At 40.7% G+C, this 12,436-nt stretch overlaps 1 protein-coding gene across 5 annotated transcripts in view; it reads right to left on the bottom strand.

Annotated features, from left to right (window-relative positions):
* The window catches only part of tenm3 (teneurin transmembrane protein 3), a 318,509-nt gene that overhangs the window by 196,960 nt on the left and 109,113 nt on the right, over window positions 1–12,436 (bottom strand). Inside the window, exon 1 of one of the 5 annotated variants that reach the window (XM_061052968.1) lies at window positions 2,696–3,900. The exons of 3 other annotated variants lie outside the window; for them this stretch is intronic. The gene's annotated coding sequence lies outside the window, so the exon portion shown is untranslated. Of the gene's footprint in view, window positions 1–2,695; window positions 3,901–12,436 lie in introns of those variants that run through there. One more of the 5 variants, XM_061052969.1, reaches the window with a different exon arrangement.

Below are 12,436 nucleotides of genomic sequence, written 5' to 3'. Positions count from 1 at the left end.
AGACAAATCCTCCTCAGTTTCTGACTTAATGTGTAAATATGCACATGCTCCCGTGTTTTTGAAAAGTGCCTGTATAAAAACTGTCAGAGGAGCCAAATAAACTGCATTTAAATGCATTTAGAGCACATCCAAATTCTGTAATAAGTATGAGCATCATCTCAAGTGTGTGTGTGTGTGTGTGTGTGTGTGCGTGCGTGCGCATGTACAAATTAAGTAAGTATACAAAGTCAACCTCGAAAAACTCCGCCCACGAGCGACACATCCTTGTCCCGATTAGTGTTCATCTTCAGCCAGTGTTATAAAAAAGGAAAAAGCGATGACCTGAAGAGCTCTGAGAGACTGAAACATTAGGCTGACATTGACGAAAGAGTGTTACACTGCTGCCACTGTGAGAGCTACACAAAGGGACACACACACACACACACACACACACACACACACACACACACACACACACACACACAGAGCCTGAGGTGTGTCGGTGAGAGACGTTGCCGAGGTTTTCTGCTTCACTGAGAGTGTCAGAGTCAGTGGATAATGTAAAGAGGGCAGGAGTGAAGTGCTCTTCATATTTTTATACATCAAAAAAATAGTCCCTTTATATATTTAGTAATGTATGTTTTAAAGTCTGCTAGCTTAAATAATCACATTTACACAGTGAAACAGAGTTTTTATACAAAAAAGCAAACATGTTAGCATGTAGCATTGAATGTTCTTATATAATATATAATGTCAAATGTTAAGAGTCAAAAATATCTGGAGGATTACAACTGTAAGCCTCATCCTAGCCATCAACATACAAAGACTATGTATGACCATTGTTGTAAGGAACAGCCTTAATCGCTGTTTTCCTACAAACTACGTGACTTTATATGTGATAAATGTCATCTGGAAAAAATAAAGGCTAATATTGTCGTGAAGGTTCATTTGCATATTGTATTAAACTAGCTTGTTTCAGACAGAGGGCCTCTCACCCTCTGATAGTGTGCGGTACTTTGAATCATGTCCCCATTGCGAGCAGGATTTGAATAAATAGTTCCACTCGTGAAACCTGCACAAACAGAACTGTGTGCGTTTAACTCGAAAGGTTCCACGAGCAACAAAATCCACGTTTACCTTCAGAGTTATCGGACAAACGGTAAAAGAGAACAAAGACGTGACGTCACTGAGGTCAAATGAATCAACAAAGTCATGAAATACTGGAAAAGATTGAATAAAACGCCTGTGAGGTTTAACAAAAAGAAAGAAATACTTCTTCTGCAAAATGTTATTTCATTAGGTGCTAACCCTAACCCATAATGATGAAAATTTGACGTGTGCATCATTGGCATCAAATATCGAACAGGTATGAGTTTAATTTTTCGCCTTTAAAGAAAAAAAATGCATTAAAAAAAATAATAATAAAAAAAAAACTGTCTTTAGATTTGAAAGATTATTTTACTTTGCATCACAAACTTCAACGCCACATTTCTCCTTCAAACCACGAGGAAAAAAATAAAAGACACAAAATAAAGGAGATGCATGTTCAACCCTGGTAGCGAGGAGACATCTAGGGGCTGAGTCGTCTTTGGTGACTTTCTGGCTGACATCATGTTTCCCATTATGTCCTCTTCATTGATTGGTGCCCTAATTAAGGTAATATTCCCCCTCATCTCCACTCCCTTTGAATACCGCCTCGTGTAATGGCCAAAAATCAAAACCAGACCTTGAGGCTAATGCTTACTATATGATTAACCACTGAAATATTTATACTTGTGTGTGTGTGTGTGTGTCACTGTGTGTGTTTGTGTGTGTGTGTGTGTGTGTCACTGTGTGTGTGTGTGTGTGTGTGTGTTTGTGTGTGTGTGTGTGTGTGAGGAGGTAGTGATTGGCAGCTACACTAAACAAGGAGGCAGAAGAAGAAGAAGAAGACAGTGATTTGGCTGATTTACTGACTGACTGTCTGACTGACTGGTTGGCGTGCGGACAAAGTGAGTGAGAGCAGGAAAATAAAGAGAAAAAGAAAAATGGAGTGACTGCCCGGCTGATTGTCGGCTTACTGACTAACTCTCCGCTTGATTTAGCCCCAGAGTCTTTAGTTCGGAAAGTGTGAACACGGCCAAGAAAAGGCCACAAGAGAGAGAACAAAGGCAGTGCATGAAACAGAAAATAAATGAGAGGGACAGCAGAGGAATGAGGGGGGGAAAGAAAAAAGATTAGAAAGAATAAATGCAGAAAAGGAGGTGAAATGGAGCTAAAATTCAAATTCACAGTGCTGGCTCGGATGCAGAGAAGTCTTTTTTCTTCGCCAGCCCCCTTCCACCTCTCTGTGTTGCCACTTTCTCACCAAATCAAACTCTGAGGCCCCAGTCTGGCACTATTATAACACACACACACACACACACACACACACACACACACACAGGACACAAAGCGCACACTCATGTACACACACGTATTGACTGTTGTTTTTTGTCAATGAGTTTACATTCAGTCAGTGATTCCGCACAATGAGAGCCAATTGACCAAAGAGCAAGCGGCTTTCCACAGGCATGCACACACACACACACACACACACACACACACACACACACACACGCATTCTCACACACAGAAACCCCACACACACACACATTCTCTCTCTCTCTCTCTCTCTCTCACACACATGTGGATAAATTGTGCAGCTTGAGGGAGAAAAGGAAAGATTGAATTCTACCTTGTCTGTGTGAGTACTCCAGTTTCGCCCGGCTTAAAGGGTTAATGCCCCCAAAAAAGACATAGGATCCTTTCAGGCACGCATGAACACTCAGGAGTTTTCCCGTGCTGCGAGGAGAAAAATGACAACACACCTCCTTCTCTTTCTTCCCTTCTCCTTCTTCTTCTTTGGAAAATGTTTTTTAAAAAAAGAATGATTTCACTCCTTCTTTAATGCCTTAGTCTTTTCTCTCACTTCATCCAGCCTCTGCGCTCCAACCCAGGGATGGAGAGGGGAAAACACCGCAGACAAAAAAACACAAAGATCCTGCTGCCTCTCCTCTTCTTTAACTCTTTCTCTGTCAGTCAACAGAAAGGGCAGAATTCTCCTCCTTAACTCCGATCCCTTCCCTTTCTTTCTCCTCCTGCCGCTGCCTCCTTCAGCGCGCGTGTGAGTGTATGTGCGAGTGTGTGAGAGTGCCGACTCCTCTCCTGCTTCTGCCTCCTCTGCTGAGTGTGCGCCTGTCTCCCTGTCGCTCTCTCTCTCTCTCTCTCTCTCTCTCTCTCGCTCTCTCTCTCTCTTCGTCTCTATCTCTCTCTGAGTGTAGCTCTCTTGCTGGTCGAGCAGGGAGGAGGGGCGGAGCCAGGAGGACAGAGGGAGCAGGGGAAGAGAATTGGATTGGTTGACACAGAGGGGGGTGAGTGAGCTAGAGAAAGAAAAGGAGTGAGAGAGGGTGGGTGTAGAGGAGGGAGGGGCTGGATTTCTGGTTTCTGCATTAGGAGACTGGAGGTGTAGATGTGTAGAGTAGGAGAAGGAGGAGGAGGGCCGGTCGAGAGGCACTCCCTCTCTCTCTCTCTCTCTTCTTCCCTTGCTCTCTCTCTGCATTCTTTTGCTCTGATCTCCCCGATTTCCCGACCACATATGTATTCATAGCACAGAAACTACACCTCTCAGTCGCTTGTACACGATCTCTCTCTCTCTCTCTCTCTCTCTCACACACACACACACACACACACACACACACACACACACACACACACACACACACACACACACCACATTCTGTGTGTGTGTGTGTGTGTGCAGTTAGGCTTGTAGCAGCTGTATAAACTAAAGGTAGTGAACAGACAGAGGGGGAGAGAGACTGCTGAACTAAAAGAGAGGCAGCAGCAGAGAGACTTAGATTACACACACACACACACACACACACACACACACACACACACACACACACACACACACAAATGGATGTTGCAATAAAAGACACACACACACACACACACACACACACACACACACACACACACACACACACACACACACACACACACAGAGAGAGGCCTACATTTTGTGAATACTGTGATAAAAAGGGCTCCTCTTTATTTTTTGTATATTTTTCAATTAAAATTATTAAAAAGTTATTAATCGAGGGTTACCCCCAAATATATTCTGAAGAGCATTTTAAATGAACATGACAAATAAAAAACATATTGGGAGTAAAAACATCTATATATAGGGGAGAGTTGCCTGTTTTTTCCCTTTTTACTGAGGGTTTTGTTTTAACCTATGCGTCTCCTATAAACCACCAAAAGTATTTTTTTCAGGTGTGGCACACACTACAAGAAAAGTCCAGATTTTTGGATGCTTCTTCAGATCATCTTGCCAGATGTTGCTGTGGTGTGAGGCGAGTTAAGACGGATCAGGTGATGCACATCAGGGCCTCCCTGATTGCAAAGAGCAAATATTAAACATGTTCAATATTTAGGATCTGATTTCCTGTTGTGTTGGGGGAGGGGGGGGGCACCTCTTAATAATATAGATTTAATTTAACATCAATTTAAATGTTAAAATGTGCAGCCCCGTGAACCAACACGGTGAGTTTCATCCGCTCACAGTTTTATTACTGGCAACACCACACACCAACCCCAATATGTAAACCTCACCTCTTATAATAACCTTACACACACACACACACACACACACACACACACACACACACACACACACACACACACACACACACACACACACACACACACACACACACACAGAGTTTGTGCCCTGCTGTTAGTCTTTCCAGTAATATCTTTGCAACAGGGGACTGGGGATATTGCTTGGAAGAAAATTGACATTCATTCTATTATTTCACACATGGGCAGCCTTTCACTGTGTTATCCTGCACGGCACGCACAAACATGAACTAGAGCCTCTCACATTTTGTAGAACAGGAAAATGTCCTCCACTCCCGCTCTCCGAAGAGACAATGGGCAGAACGACTTGGGCTCAGTGATGGAGACTCAGAGCAGGAGACGATCGCACAAAGAGCATCGGCACAAACACACAACAACAAAGCTGAGGTAGGCCCAGATCAGGGGAAAGATTCTCTGGACCAACGTTGACTTCTACAAGCATTGCAACATTATTCAATTGAGTCAATTTTAGACCCTAAACGTTAAGAATATTTTGTATTTTTAGTAACAGGTTTAAAGATTGAAAACACAGATAATTCACTAAGCACGTCACGTTTGTGTGTGTGTTAAAATCTGCGGTCTCAACGAGCAGAAACACAGAGGGGGGGCAGGGGGGGGGGATCCCTGCAGTCTTGCTTTGTGCCCTTTATAGAAAAAGTGTCCAAGCTTAAGCCTCTGAGTGGGCGTTTCCTTTGGCATCGCTTGACTGACAACTGAGAGTGGGCGCTAGGAGACGCAACGTCAACTTCTGTTCAAGCTTTTTTTATTTTCTTTTTTTCATGGCATAGCTCGGGTTGTTAACCATCAGAGACGTAATGCATGCAGCTCTGTGCTGCGTCTGAGAGGAGCCCTCATGCTTTCAGGTTTAATAGAAAGCAGTGTTAAGCTGTTTTCACACGTCTGGAAGACGTCATGCAGAAACATTAAAACAATGTTTGTCAGCACATATATGTTTGAATTAAAAACATACACAGAGATCAACGTAAAACAAAAAAGTACACTAAGTATTAACAAAAACGCTGCAATGAAAATGCACCGCCAGTCACTACATCACAGATTTGTCTTAACGTGTGGTTATTAAAACATTTTTAGATGCTCCTTTGTGCCTACTGCCATCAGACTGTACAGCAGCAGTGTGTTCCCCACAGTGGCTGTCACACCAACATACCCAATCTTTGGGTGTCTCACGATTCAATTTGATTTTGATTCATGGGATCACGATTCAATTCAGAATCTATTTTTGATTCAAATCGATTCTGGATTCAAACGATTAATTTTGAATCAGTACATAATTCTGAGTCAAAGAGCTAGCATTAGCACTTAGCAGGGAGTGATGGATTAGCCCCCCAAAAAATATATTTTTGTAAGTTATGAATCAATTTTAAATCTCAGAAAATAAGAATCTTGATTTTTACATACAACAATATTTTTTTCCATCTCTACTTCTAGATGCTTATTCTAATATTTATTTCTTAATTTTGTCACCACATTTCAACTCTGTCACTTAATATGTCTAACTGTCCTGAACAGTTTTTAGAGTATAGTTTGGATCTTAATTGGTGTTTAGTTTACTTAATACTTGTTTATAATAGTTGTAAATATATTGTACATTTGTATTTTTATTTTATTCCTATATATTCTTATTTTATTTGCATGCACAAGCTCTTCTTCTTCTTGTCTTTTACTGCTGCAACATTTGAATCTCCCCTCTGGGTTCAATAAAGGATGATCTTATCTTATCTCTAGAATCTGTACAAATTTAGCCTCAGGGTCACAAGCTTTCATACGTAGAATATTTATTATATACTCTTACACCACGGTATCTTTTTATATCTTTACCTCTACATGTTTTACACCGTACATCATGTTTTAAATTACTAAACTGTACACTGCTGTTTCAGAACTCACTGCTATTAATTATACACCTGTACGTATCTACTGCAGCGAACGTCTCAAACTGTCTTGTATAATCACATACATCATATTTCATCTTATTTATATCATCCATCTTAACTTCAGTATTGATTTGTTTCGCTTGCTTTTTTTTTGTCTTTGTGTTGCAACGCTGAAATTTCCCCTCTGGGGTTAACGAAAGGATCACCTTATCTTACCTCATCTTATCGTGTGTTGTCTTTATCTATCTTACATTTATACGATTATTGTATCAAAGAAGTTAAACAATCAAACACGTTCTTGAATCAAATTCTGAACACCTGCATGTAAGACAGGTGTGTCATAGGAGGGTCAAACTTAGAGGTCTGATGGATCACACCAGATGAAGAGACTTTTATCATTGACTTAATCAAAATTTGCTTTATGAACATTACAAATAAATTAAAGTTACATTTCTGAACTAAGCAACAAGAACAAAGTTCCATCAACACTTCTTACTGTAAAGGAACCCTTTAGACTTTTTCACTTTGAGATTCACTCATTACTGATGAAGCTCCTGAAGACTCAGGAAAGAACAAATAAAAAGCCGTTTGCTAATTCGTTCCCACAGTTTAAAAATCAGCATGCACGGATTAACACCATGTTCACAGAGTTTTGTGAACATGGTGTTTTTTCTTACCTGAGCCTGGCAAGGCTCCATAAAGTAACTGCAAACATTTTGTTTTACATTTTTTCATTCAAATATTGTGAGTTTCTTCAAATGTTTAATCTCCTTAATATCCTGTTTGTTTTGTAAACAGTGCTGTATCTTATATAGTTTACATGTTTGATCATTTTAAAAAAGGAATTTGACAACAATCTTTCTCTGTCAGACCGAGGGTAACCCTTGATGCTTCAAAGTTTTCATTACATTTTAATCTTTAATGTAATGTAAGTTAATAGAGTCATCATCATACCAACAGATTTATGACATACGAATGGGAGTCTGAGATTTCTGTTGAAATAAATAAAGGCAGGCTCTAGCTATTACACTGTTTGCAAACTGCTTCAGGCTATTTGTGCCTTTTCTTTTGGGGACAGGGCAGTGGATAGAGTCAGAAATCGAGGAGAGAGAGAGAGAGAGAGAGAGAGAGAGAGAGACAGAGAGAGAGAGAGAGAGAGAGAGAGAGAGTGGGGAATGACGCACAGCAAAGGAGCCACGGGTCGGATTTCCAACCCAAGCCGTCCGCTTAGAGGACTATAACCTCTGTAAATGGGGCGCGCACTAACCACTAGGCTACCGGCACCCACAGAACGCTCTCCTAAAGCCACTTGGTATTCGCCCACTTAATATTTTTCTGTTTCTGATAGAGCTATACGTAACGTCCGGAGGCTATTCACCAAATTTAAAATACAGTACGATAAAGCAAAGGACAGAAGTCATGTAAATTACTGCTTAAGATTCTTGACTTTAATTAAAGATCTCATTGTAAGAAACTTGAGTTGTATTGTTTTACTGCATTGGCAGCCATTTTTTTGAATTAAGACGTCTATCCGGACTTGTCATGAGATCATTTTGACTAGATATTTTTTACAGATATTTTCTGAAGAAGCAGAGCAGGATTTTCAGTCACAACTTCATCCACAAGGGGACTGAAGAGTGAGAGGCTTGAAGAGGTCAAAAAGCTCCAGCATCACTTGTAGTATGAAGATCAACTTTATTAACAAATTAGACCGACGTGTTGCTGATTGTGGTCTTCAGCAGGGTCATGAGATAAAGATATTTTATGCTCATTTTTGCCTTTTTTTTGGATTGGACAGCTGAAGAGAGACAGGACTTGTTGGGAGGAGAGAGTGGGTGACAAAATGCAACAAAGTGCCGAGGTTGGATTCCATAGCCCCTGTGCAGTAAATGGAGCATTCAACATAACCAAGGCTACAGCGGCGCCCCTTGACTAGATATTAGAGAGACACACTCGGTAAGTTTTTTGACAGCCTAGCAAATATTGAAGGTTTAAGTTATCATAGATTTGTTTAGAACAAATTTAAACACGATTGTAAAAGAGGGAAGTGCATTTTAAGGTCAGGGAAATAAGTAAAGCAAAAAGAAGGACACAGAATCAGCCTCTGTCGAGAAGCAACAACTGCGGGATATGGATGTGTGAGACAGGAAGCAGCGTTTAAGAGATGTCCAAGAACAGGTCACAAGATAGTCAAAGACCTGTCAGAACAACCTTCACACCAACGAAGAAGACCATGAACTGCAGTGGATTGCATGTACAAATAAAGCGATCTGCACGTCGAGGTCATAAGGAGAGACGTGCATCACAGGTGAACGTTTTTAATTTTGTGTCACGCGGAGAAGTCGCTCCGTCTTTATGAGCGCTTTGATCCTGAAACGTGAAGAAAAATGATCGTGGGCCTAAAGAACTAATTTAGCCATGACACACACAACGTAAATATTTTATTAATCTATACATCATCATCATCGTACACACGCACACACACACACACTAATGATATAAGCATCATCTCCCATAGAAGTTAATGGAGTATTGATTTTGGCATAGAGGCTACTGGCAGAGAGACGAGGATATAAAGTGAAGAGTTATTCTTAATCTTTAATGCCGCTGTTTTTATTACATATTTATACAAACCCAATCTTTCTATGAACCTGTGTGTGTGTGTGTGTGTGTGTGTGTGTGTGTGTGTGGTCTATCTGTCAGATTGTATGAAAGTGTTTTGAATGCGCTCTTCACCAGCAGGCTGCACTGAAGCATGATGGGAGCTGGTGAACGGGTGTCATCCACAAACTGTTTTTCATATCACGCAGTAACATAAAGACGGACTCCTGACGTGAAAGAGCCAATGACATTTCAAGTATGGAGTCATGGGAGGGCCAAAAAGAGAAGAAAAACTGTCAATTTAAAATGTTTTTAAAACATTAAGACGAATGAAGGCCGTAAAATCCGGTGTATAAACTGACTTTAATACCTACCAGTGCGACCATTATACCAGTATAGAATGCTGGGAAATGCAACGTCATGAGCGCAAGTGCAGCCGCCAACATCACCCACTGCACGCCACCTGACGTGATTGAATATTCGCCTGTATTTATTTTGTATTGCAAGTGGCTGCTTCACTGCACAAAGCATGCTGGGATACATAGCAATGCAGACCACTTTTTAACCTCTAGTATAGTTAATGATTAGTTAAAGCGTTTTTCTTCTTCTTTTTTTTTTTTTTTTTTTAAGCCAGAGAGGAAAAGTGTGATTTATTCATTTCAGTATTAGTATTTTATTCTTTAATGTATTATTTATTTTATTTAGATAATGTGAAATAAAGGGAAGGAAGTCCCGCCCCCTGTTGGTTGATTTAGCGCTTGGCCCTTTAAGGAATAAAAAACTAAAATAATTCCACATATTATATAAAGAGAAAAAAAAATTTTCATAGGAAATAAAAAAAGAGGACATAGAATAATTGTGCTGGTGGTATTATTAAGAAATGAATAGTTTTTTTTCTTGTATCTTTTTCCCCCCTTTTTTTGTAAATATATATTGCTCTATATATTCCCTGCATTATTACATACGTTCTTCATGTTTTCACTTTTTTTTTTTTAAATGTACATGTTTAGTCTTGTATGTATTCCTATTTATTTTTGACATCTATATTATTATTTTACATTTTTTTCTGCTGTTTCTCACTCTCAGGACTCCAGAAAGAGGCAGATTTGTTTTCTCTACATTTTAGCATAAACACCAAAGTGAAAACACAAAGTTGAGGCCGTGTGGCGTAGAAGGGTGACCCTGTGTTTTGTAGTAATTAAAGATGGAGGGATCCCCTGTAACCGAGGATGACAGCGCAGTGGTTTTGAATTTCCACTGTGCAGAAAAGAAAGGATGAGTGTGAAACGGAAACCTCCAACATGTGATAAATGAGTAATGAGTATTAAACAGTCCAAGCTGCTCTTTTAAAGGGACTCACTGCTGCACAGCATTTTAAATAAATAAAGAACATCAGTATAAACAGATCCTCCACAGCTATTGCTACGACCAAACATAAACGGAAAAGCTTCTTTTAAAGATCCTTTCCTACATAGCACCCCTCTCGTTTGCAGGAATTGGTCCTCTGCATCAATGATGCTGGAAGGACAGGTCTTAGACATGCCTGAGAGGATGAAGAGGCCAGCTTAATAACAAGGTCAAAGAAACCAGACCACATCATCCGTATCTTTGCAAAGAACATCCTTAGCAGAGCATGTGAGCGGAGACAATTTCCGCTTCTAACTCACGGAGCTGTTTCAGTCCTCGCCCGCTGAAAGAGGCTGCTCCGAGCTCGATTCGGATTTCAACTCGCTTCACTCAACTAACCATGGGCATCAGAAGCATAAAAAAGTGTGTGGGACAAATTAACAGGGGGTCTGAAGGGCCTCTCCAGAACATTTTTTGAAAAAGTCGAGGAAATCTCGCACGTGTTTCCAACTTGTGTAAATATTATCAGATTAATTAGTTAGTGGAGAAGACAACTGTAGTCAAAGCACTTTTTCCAATAAACTAAATTCATCCAATTAGCACAACTAGAACTCAGGATCTGAGGCCTCCGTCTCAAAGCTGTTGTTGAATGTTGAAAGCCTTTTATCTCTGTGGCTTTGACTCGGCTGACAAGAAGCTCTCCACAGAAATATTGTCATGACAAACTACACAAGTTAAGCACCCCAAGACACAGCTAAACCACCTGCAAGTCACTTGTTCACTGAGAAACTGTCCCAGACAAAATTCAGAAGAAACGCATCGTGTGAAGCGCAGGTAAAAAAAAAAAAAACAGATCATGCTTTTACAATTCACTTAGCAGACGCTTTTATCCAAAGATGCATGCAGAGTGCTGCATTTCCGACTTTGCACACAGTGCTCTGCAACCCCGGTACCGACTACACGAGCAGTCGAACACAGTCGATCACCGTCCCCAGAGACTCACGCTCTTAATGAGTGTCTCCACTCTCTCCCACTCGCTCAAGGACAAATCTCCACATAGTATCCTGTTGCGTTCTCACATAAGCTCACTCGGACTTGTTGCGGTATCAGGAGTTTTCTGCAAAAATACTGTCAGCCCCCCCAAGATCTGAGGCCTCAGGCTTTGAGCTTTTATTGTATAAAAAATGAACCAACTGTCTTCCAAATTCTTCGATGTTTTTCAATCTCAGATTCTTTCAATAAATCAAACTGATAATGCAGCTCTTGGCCTTCATTTGGTGTTGTTTGACCACAGATATTCTGCTCTGGTGACGGGAAACTTAGCTGGGAAAAAAAGTTCAAATGGAGCATGAAAAAAAGTGTGAGAACAGCTGCACTGCAACTTTAGGAGGCGCCTCAGATCATCACACAGTCACATGTTAGATGGAGATATTTCTTTTTGTTGCACCCCTCTGCTCTGCGACAACCAGTGTAACGAGGCTGTGAGACACACTGAACCTGAGTCTGAGTCATTTTAGAAAGATCCATTTCAATTCTCTGGCTTTAACCTGTTTTGATTAATTTCTTCGTCCTGGGCGTTTTGGAGTTAAATATGGAACTTCATCTCCCTTCAGACGACTTTGTTCTTGCATGCAACGTCTGCTAATTTAAGCTTGTATAACATCTCTGATTGCTCAGTAAACACAGAGCTTGAAGAAGTTTCCTACAGATGTATAATCTTCAGTTGTGTTCGCCTATCATGCCCACTTTTCTCATCCATGTGGCCAGATGTGCAGAGGTGTGACTGCAGGGAAGGTTAGAACTCTTTTCTCTCATTTCACCCTGGTCCCTTTTACATCTACACAGACTGAAACCCTGTGAGTGCAGAGACCTGTTTTTAACTGCTATCTCTTCTCAGCTCTCTCTCTCTCTCTCTCTCTCTGACAGCTGCCTCCTCCCTCTTCCTCTGA

The sequence above is a fragment of the Labrus mixtus genome, chromosome 2 (genome assembly GCF_963584025.1).
Source record: "Labrus mixtus chromosome 2, fLabMix1.1, whole genome shotgun sequence".
Lineage (NCBI taxonomy): Eukaryota > Metazoa > Chordata > Actinopteri > Labriformes > Labridae > Labrus > Labrus mixtus.
The sequence above is the reverse complement of the archived record's forward strand: the minus strand, read 5'-3'. Positions and strand labels throughout refer to the sequence as shown.